This window comes from Arachis ipaensis, chromosome B05, assembly GCF_000816755.2.
Source record: "Arachis ipaensis cultivar K30076 chromosome B05, Araip1.1, whole genome shotgun sequence".
NCBI lineage: Eukaryota > Viridiplantae > Streptophyta > Magnoliopsida > Fabales > Fabaceae > Arachis > Arachis ipaensis.
Window position 1 is genome coordinate 130,010,216 of NC_029789.2, and position 9,760 is coordinate 130,019,975.

The following is a 9,760-nucleotide window of genomic DNA, read 5'->3' on the forward strand; positions in this document are numbered from 1 at the left end:
ATAATAAGAAATAAATATTATTTTCTATTATAACAACAAATTAAAGTATTAATAATAAAAACTAAATGTACGAAATAAAAAATGTAAGATAGGAAATTATTTTATCAATTTTTAGTAAATCAAAAGTGGTTCAATGGTTTGGGAGAAAAATCTACTCCTCTATGAATACCAATTCTTTAAAGTGCATCAAACAACCTTTTTCGATTGAACAAAAATTAAAGAAATTTTTGTTTTGAAAGAAAAAAGCTCAACACAACAAGTAAAGCATAAGAAGATAACAAACAGAAATAACCAAGGACAATTAAAACAAAGCAATCAACGCAAAGAACACTAATAATAGATATCCCACTGTCATCTTCGGCATTGCCACCAACAACAAAAGGGATCCACACCTAACCACTGTTTATAGTTTATTTTTTTTGAAAGAAAGAGCTCAACACAACAAGTGGAGCATAGAATACAAACCAAAAGCTACAATTATAAAAGAGTATGCTATAAAATACTAAATGATGCCCCCTGTCATCTTCGGCATTGCCATCAACAACAGAATGGATCCACACCTATCCATTCCTTATAGTTCATGGATGACTGGTAGATGATATCGTCAACCCCTTTTCCTGCATTCTGAAAAATCTGCCTATTCCTTTCCAGCCAGATATTCCAGATAATGGTACAGAAACATACCATCCCCCTCTTTCGCTCCTGTTTACTAGTTGATAACTCAGTCCAGCTTTGGAAGTGCTCCTTTAGCGTTCCCGGGAAGGACCATTGCCTTCCAACAAATGACAGCCATGCACATCACACCTGCCAAGAAAATCGACAACCAAGAAACAAGTGATATCCAGATTCAACACTATCATTACACAACACACAGACAACATCCTCCTGGTTAACCACTCCCACCGACTCAACCTCTCTTTTGTATTGACCCTCCCAGTCAAGACAAACCATATGAACAATTCAACTCTAGGTGGGACTAAACCCTTCCAAACTGTCCTAGTAAAGTTGTAGCTCGCCATATCCTCTGGAAGCATTTCCACCTGTATAACCTGCACAAAGGAGTTAGTAGAAAATACACCCTGTTTATCAAATTTCCACACAACTTTGTCCTCTCTCCCATATACTAGATTGACCAGTCTTAGTGTTTCATGCAACTGGTTCACTAAGTCCAACTCCCATTGGAATAGCTCTCGCTTCCATTGGAAGTTCCATCTCCACTCTAGCCCGTCCCAGAACCCACAATCCCCTATGACGGATCCTCTTTGGTTTGAAACTAAGAAGAGCCTTGGAAAAAGATCTTTCAGAGTCCCTTCACGCAGCCATACATCCTCCCAGAACCGGGTTCTCCTCCCATCGCCAATCTCCATAGACATTCCATTGATCATTTTCTGTTTTAGGCGTTGATCCTTGAACTGCAGCTGGCATATATCCTTCCATGGCCCTCGGGTAGGTAGGACCTGGGATGACAGCATCACATTGGGGGTGAGGTTGTTACAAGAGCATACCACCTTCTTCCATAAGGGGCAATCCTCCTTCGAAAACTGCCACCACCACTTAAAGAGAAGGGCTGTGTTGCGCACCATGGCATCTCCGACACCTAGCCCCCCTAACTTTTTGGGGGTCTGCACCACCTCCCATCTAACCATTGCCATACCAAGCCTACCATCCTCCTTACTCCATAGGAACCTTCTCTGTAGGGAGATTAGTTTTTCTGCAATAGCTTTTGGCATTTTATACAAACTCAAATAATAAACTGGCAGGCTGTTCAAAACAGATTTAATCAGTACCATCTTGCCAGCTTTATTTAGAACCTTGGCCTTCCAAATGCTCACCTTCTGCTCCACTTTTTCTATAATGGGCTTCCACGTCTTCACCAACTTCGGGTTCGCTCCTAACTGGATCCCCAAGTATTTCACCGGAAGGGAGGACACCTTACATCCCAGCACTCTAGACATGCTTTGTATCCACTGAACATCACAATTAACAGGAATCAGGCTAGACTTATCAAAATTAATAGTCAGCCCTGACATGAGCTCAAAGCAACGCAGGATCCTCCTATAATTCTTTATGGTTTCTTCCTCCGGGGGGCAGAACAGGACAGTATCATCCACAAACTGAAGATGTGTCAACTCGACGTGATCTCTACCCACCAATAACGGCGAGAGTCTCCCATTTCTCACCGCCTCCCTGAACATCCTATGCAGAACATCAGCGACCAGAACAAATAGAAATGGAGACAATGGATCCCCTTGTCGCAAACCTCTTTCCATCTTGAATGGCTTTGAAGGCGAGCCGTTTATCAATACTGACATAGAGCTCGTACTTATGCACTCCATAATCCAACTCCTCCATCTTTGTCCAAAACCCATCTTTTGCAGCACGAGATCCACAAAGCTCCACCTGACTTTATCATATGCTTTCTGAAAATCTAGCTTTATTATTACCCCTTCCTTCTTCATCGCTTTCATCCATTGAACAGTTTCGCAAGCAATAAGAGCCCCGTCATGAATCTTCCGTCCTTTAACAAAAGCACTCTGAGTCTCCCCAACCAGTCGTGGCATTATTGTTCGCATCCTCCTAACCAGTATTTTAGAGATGACTTTATACACACAACCTACCATACTGACGGTCTCAGGTCTTTAATTTCCTTTGCGCCAGTGAACTTCAGGGCCAACGCCACCTATGTGAGATTCACCTCTGCTGGTAGCTTGGAAGTCAAGAAAAAATTCATCACCGCCGCTGTGAAATCAGTGCCAATTTCAGCCCAACACTTCTTTATAAAGTTCATATTATACCCATCACTTCCTGGAGCTTTGCTTGAGTCACAATCCCACACGGCTTCTTTAATCTCCTCAGGAGTCGGTTGCACCTCTAAGGCCAAAGCATCGTCTTCATCAATCATTTCCACCAATCCGTCCCTGAATCCCACCAAAGGAGACGCTTCCTGATGATACAAATTCTTGTAAAAGTCTCTAATCGCAATCTTGATTCGAGCTTGATTCCTTACATTCTTCCATTAATGAGCAGTGCATCAATCCTGTTGTTTCTCTTTCTTGCAGAGGCTAGATTGTGGAAGTACCTTGTATTCTTATCAATATCCTTCACATGTCTAGATCGCGACATCTGCTTCCAATGTAGCTCCTTCCTTGCATACCACTTCTCACAGCAAGTCACAAGCGCCTTTCTTCTTGCCTCCATTGTTTCATCATAAAACCATCACCCACCATATCATCAATCTTCTTAATCTCTTCCTCAAACTTTGTGATTTTGTTGTCCATGTCCCCAAAATTATATTTATGCCATCTTCCCAGAAGAACTGTCATAGCCTTCAATTTATCTGTGAACTGTGCCTCACCTAGGCTTCTCCATTCATCTTTGACCATCCTCAGGAAGCCTTCATGTGTAAACCACGAGTCAAGACTTCTGAAAGGCCTCGGTCCATCTCTCTGTCTCATACCTTCCACTATAATTGGGCAATGGTCCGACAAACCCCTTGGACCCCCTCGTATCCGAATCTCTGGAAATTTTTCAATCCATTCCAAGCTAATCAAAGCCCTATCAATACGGCTGCAGGAACGACCTCTGAACCATGTGAACTTACGATCTGTTATCGGCAAGTCCACCATATCCATATCATTTATCCAATTCTTGAAGTCTTCGGCTGACAGGGATAAGCTATCTGCACCCCGTCTCTCTTCCACCTGTACAATCCCATTAAAGTCCCCCATGAAACAGTAGGGAACCTGGCATAGACCGGCTATGTAGCTTAGCTCCTCCCATACAACAAGTTTCTCATTTCTAGTATGCGCCCCATACACCAAAATAAAAGCACAATTAAAATTATATTTCAACAGCTCCCCTTCAACACATAACCATCTCTCCCCTTTGTGGCTATTTCTTAATTTAAAAAAAATCCTCATTCCATATTAACAGCAACCCACTAGATGCACCATTAGATTCCACAAACTCCCATCCCGCACAACTAATTCCCCAAATTTTTTGTACATCAAATTTAGTCACTAACTGTCTTTTCGTCTCCACCAGGCCTAACATGTTTAATCTAAACTTCCTTTTCAAGTCCTTTATCATCCTCATCTTTCCATCCCCCCTCAACCCCCTAATATTCCAAGAGCTAAAAATTATTTTAATAAATTATTGCACACCTTTTTATGAGTTTTGGGTCTGCTCCGCCTCGCTTTTGCTTTTTGTTTCACCAACCTTTTTTTCAGAGCAATTTCTTCGTTTTGTTGCTGAAGGATCGCCATAATGTCCTCTTCTTCGTCATACAGCACAGCTCCTGACTCGGTTGCTAGTTCCCAGGTTCTTTTATTTTCTATCAGATGTTCCTCCAATGTGAGATCCTCATTGTCACTGGCTTCAGCATTCTTGGCTTGAGCCTCGTCCTCCATTTCGCCCTCATCTTCTTCATGTCCATCTGCTTCATTAGGCACTGGTATTTTGCTTTCCGTACAAGCTTTCGTACCCTGCCTAGTCTTCCCAACCACTTCACCATGTTCATCATTGTGTTCGGCATCCTTGCCGTGACTATTGTTCTTATTGCATTCCGCGCTCACACCGTTTGCCTGCCTGTCCGCCCCTCCTACATTATAATCCGATCTGCCTCCTCCCTCCTCCACCACGCGTCTCTCCGGCCAAGGCTCATTATGTCCGCCTTCCCGTGTCATAACCACCACGCCACAGCGGGACCTTTGGATAACGTCCGACTGGCGGTCATGCACTGCCGGTCTCACCCCGCTACCTTGCTTATTTGCCCGCGCTACCTCCTTTCTCCAACAACCGTGGTTCGTATTGGTCGCTGGCTGAGTCACAGGTTCTGAGGCATCGGGCATGACTTGTCCTTCATCAGGCCCTAACCGTGCTTCCCGAGGCCTTGGTGTCGCAGCCCCCAACTCGCCGCGTTTCCCAGGCGCTGCCGTTTTCTCCCGAGCTTCGCAGATCCCTAGTTCGCGCCCAGACATCTGCTTCGCTGAACCAGGACAGACCCGACCCGGATTCTCCCTCGCAGGCCCAAGTTCATCATCCACAACGCCAATTTGTTTCGCTGAACCAAGACAGACCCGACCCGGCTTCTCCCTCGTAGGCCCAAGTTCATCATCCACAGCGCCAATTTGTTTTTTGCTTCCTTTGGGCCACAGCTCTTCAAGGCCCAATGACCAATTATTGTTTTTGTAACTCTGCAGGGGCCTATTTGCTTGTACCACTATGTCTCGACACACTTCTTCCCTTCCTGGCCCATAATTTTTGCAACCATAATCCCACGGAATCGTCATTTCAGAATCCACCTCGTCATATCCCATAGAATCTGCCGTGTCTTCATTATCACTTTTATTAGGTTGATAAGTTACCAATTTGGCTTGATTGTGTCTTAAATTATCATAACTCCACTCATTCAAAATTGTTTCTGAGTTTACCATTCTGCCCTCATCTTCTACCTCCTCGCGTCTCACGGCGATCACTTCCGTTGCCTGATCTGCACTGCTCACCTTACCATCCCCCATCCTTTCCACCGTAGCAGCTCTGCCATATGTTTCACAACCTACCTCATTTACCAATATATCAAAGCCACTAGTGCCAATTGTTACATGGATCCATTCTTTGATCACATCCATTACACATGTATCAATTTGTACACGACCGACACTAAAGGAGATGCATGATTCTGTCGCATTATCATAGCCAACCACCTCACCCCATTGACTACCTATTAGCCCGAAAGTATCCACAGACCATGCATGTAAAGGCACCCCAAAACACTCTAGCCACACCCTCCGAGTTTCGCTTCTCTCCGACTCGTCCCACCTCCATACACTGTAGAATAACTGTAATAGGCTATTCATATTGAAGGTGTACGCCTCTTCTGCATTCAAGAGGCTGTCAAAGGTCAACAGAGCTTTATAAGCACCCATTTCTCTTACCTGAATAACATGGGGGAAAACTTCTTGCAACCGATTCCTTCAGTGCTCTGAAATCAATAGCCTTCGTCGTTCCTCCAACCAGGCTTCGCTGCAACCAGACCAGATTTTCATTTGCCACCGTTATTTCCACCTTCTTCGTCCACCCATTGCCATGTGGATCTTTAGCTATAGTATCATTTGTCACAGCCTTGTTGAGTGTCTCCTTATTTTTCTTAGTCACCCATCCTTCTTCTGGCACTTGCCGATCCGTAGCATTTCGAGTGTTAGCTCGTGAAGAGATCCTACTCGCGTCTTTTGCGTCGGACGTTTTCCTATATTTAGCTTCCCCCACAAAGACAACTTTACCTCTCAATCTCATATGGTTCATCTCTGCTATAGCCTTCAAAGCCCCTCCTTTTGTGGTGTATCGTATGAACGCAAAAATGTATAAGCCACCATTCTTTTCTTTTCTCGATAAGTAGATGTCGTTTATTCGTCCAGTTCAGTTAAACAGTTCAAACAACTCTCTTCTCGATATGTCTGATGGGAGATTATCCACGAAGATTGAGAAGGACTCATTCTCCAATCGTCGATACTCATCTCGATTCCAAACTCGAGGATCCTTGACATGACCTATCGTTCTACCTCCTTCCCTGTGTTTCCCACCCACTTTCTCTCTCTAGCTCTCTCTCTAGTTTTCTTATTTGTTTTCTTTGTTTTCTATTTATAGTTTATAAAGGACTGATGGATAATATTGTCAACCCCTTTTCTTTTATTCTGAAAAATCCTTCTATTTCTTTCTAGCCAAATGTTCCAGATAATCGCACAGAAACATACCATCCACCTCTTGCGCTCCTCTTTACTAGTTGATAGCTCAGTCCAACTTTGAAAATATTCCTTTAGTATCTCCGGGCACGACCATTGCCTTCCAACAAATGACAACCGTGCACACCGAACCTGCTAAGAAAATCACAACTAAGAAACAAGTGGTGACCATATTCAACACCTTTATTACATAACACACACTACAAGAAAAATAGAACATTTTTGTAACAAATTTAAAATTGTTACGAAAAATTATTTTTTGTAACAAAAATTAGTAATTGTTACATAATAATAATATTTTGTAACAACAGTATAATTTGTTACAAATTATATTGGCTTTTGTAACAAATTGGTATTTTATTGTAAAATTTTATAATATTTTGTAACAAAAGATGAAGTTGTTGCGAAAGTTCAAAATATTTTGTAACAAAAAATTAATTTGCCACAAAATTCAAAATTATTCGCAACAAGTTATTTATTTGTCACAAAATATAAGAATTTTTGTCGCAAAGCATCTGTTCGGCTAATTTTTATATTAATCAAGATTCTTATGTAATTTTATTATAATTTAATATTTTGCATGATAGAGATTAAAATTCAGTAATGGAAGAATTATATAGTTTTTTTTTTATTTTATAATTTAAATTAGAAATAATTAATTAAACTTAGCAATATGTTGATAAATAATGTTCTTAAATATTTTTAATAGAATATATTTAGTTTTAAAATTACTTTATTTTCTAATTTTATCATAATATCTATTCATATTTATTCTTATTCCTTTATAAAATTTTTAATTTCTAACCTTAAATCCCAAACTTTTCAAATAAAAAAACCCTAATTTCACCTAACCCAGCTCCCAGCTCCTTGAGCCACACAAAACCAACCCCCACCCCTTTAGACGTAACACACACACACTTCACAACAAATACACCCACGTAGAGATCAACGAGGGAGGAGAAGAGAAAAGCGTCGCCAGCTTATTGTCGCCGCGCCCAGCCCGTTCCGCCGCCGCTGAACTGTCGAGCCCAGAGGAGAGAGTCACTGCTGTGCTGTCGAGAAGAGAGAGCTCGCACAGAGAGGGAGAACTCGCGAAGGAGGGGTTGCTGCCAGAGTCACCGCCGTTCATGCCTTGCCATCGCCGTTCTGCCTTCCATCAAGCTCAAACTGTGACTGTTCGTTGAGCTTGCCACCGTCGCCGTTCAAGTCGATGATGCCGCCGTCACACGCTATGCCCCGAAGTTTCCCTCACCGCCGTCGACGCTGATCTGAGCAGATGAGAAGAGGAAGAACGACGGGAAAGGAAGGGAGTCATCCGTGTCACCACCATCAAGCCACACTCACCACCAATGAAGCTTCTGTTGTCGTCGTTGCAGAAAGGGGGATGGCTGCTGCTGTCATGGCCCTCTTCCATGCCGCTGCAACTTCATTCAATTCTCAACTGTTGGAACTCGGCGCTGGTATCAATCGAGACCTCTGCTACTAATGGTTCACTGAGATACAAAACAACGATGGAGAAAGGGACAGAACTCACTAGAGGAGGCTGCTGGAGCTGTTGGTCCGAGCTGCCTTGCCTCTTCCCTGCTCTAGTGCCACTGCTACTACTGAAAAGTGATCGGAAATGTTGTTGTTGTTGCCACGGATTAAGAAAAAGGGGTTCGTCGCAATTAATTCTTGCTAGTTCGACACTCTAAGGTAAGGGATTTATTTTAAAATTAATCGTTTTAACTTATGAATGCCAATGAAGTTTAGTGAGTAACTGCCAATAATTTATAAATATTTTGTATGATTAATTGATAGAAATAAGCTTGGTTTGAGATTGTAAAATTGTGATTAGTTTGGTATTGAAATGATATTCTAGGATTTCAATTAGTTTATTGATTTTTGATTAGATTGTTGGATTCGTGACTGCAATTATAATTGGTTTCTTGATCGCTTGAAAATGCTGAAATTCTGATTTTTAGCCAACTATGTTATGTCAAGTATGTTGAAAATTGTAATGTTATTGAGTTTGGATTTTAGCTGTGATTGTGATGGAATTTTGGCTGTGAAAGTAAATGGTAATTGATTTCGGTATTAGTATGATAATAATTCAATGGTTTGATTAGTTTGTTGTTTGCCACTGTGTTATGATGAATGGTTGAATAAATTGATTTGATTACTTCTTAATTATTAAAGAATAGTAGTTTGATTGTTAGTCTAATTTCACATTCCTAAACCAAGCTTATTCAGTTTCTTACATTTCTTAATGTTATCTTAGACATTTTTCGCCCTTTTGTTGGATATAGAGAAATGAGGCTTGTGAGCAAAGAATCCAAACATGTAAGTGTACTGTTGGTAACATTATTAGCTTCTCCAATTTTGAGTGTGTGGATATTAGTTAAAATTCACTGTGACTTCTTTTACGTTAAAATCTATGTTCATTGCAGCATTGTGGAGATCCTCTTATTCTTTGTTTTATGGATTTTGCAAATCCAGCTTATGCAACAACTGCAATGAGTTCCTTGCAAGGTAGCATTTACTATTTATCAATGAATAATTATACAAAAGAAAGTTTTATATTCGTTCATGTAAATCATCTAACTGAATCATTTAAGTATGCGATAACTTAGATGAAGGTCGTCAAATTAGAGGATACATTAACTTGTTTGGTAGATACAATAAACTGAATTTATTTATTGAATTTTTTGGTTGAATTTCGCTTGTGTAATAGATGTGCTCAAAGAAAAATTTGAAGAGCAACGAACATGTAAATTTCATAAAATTAGCGAATAAATAATCAATAAATTAAATTTTAATAAAAGAATTAGAAATATAAATTTTATAGTAAAATATGATATAGCTGATAAAATAAGAATTTTGACACTAATTTCAAAGAATTTGGCCCAAAATTAGACCAAACCGGTTGAATTGAGCCCAAAATGGGGCCAAGGCCCAACCCACCTTTTCCTAACACAATGAGCTGAAACTCATTTCTTTTCCAAAGCCAAGAAACACGTTCCTGGAGGGAGAGGGGAAGA

The 9,760-nt window shown here is 41.0% G+C and overlaps 1 long non-coding RNA gene across 1 annotated transcript; it reads left to right on the forward strand.

Annotated features, from left to right (window-relative positions):
* LOC110263016 lies at positions 7,617–9,484 on the forward strand. Its single transcript, XR_002348025.1, has 3 exons — positions 7,617–8,435; positions 9,001–9,062; positions 9,170–9,484. It is a non-coding gene; the product is annotated as an uncharacterized LOC110263016 (long non-coding RNA).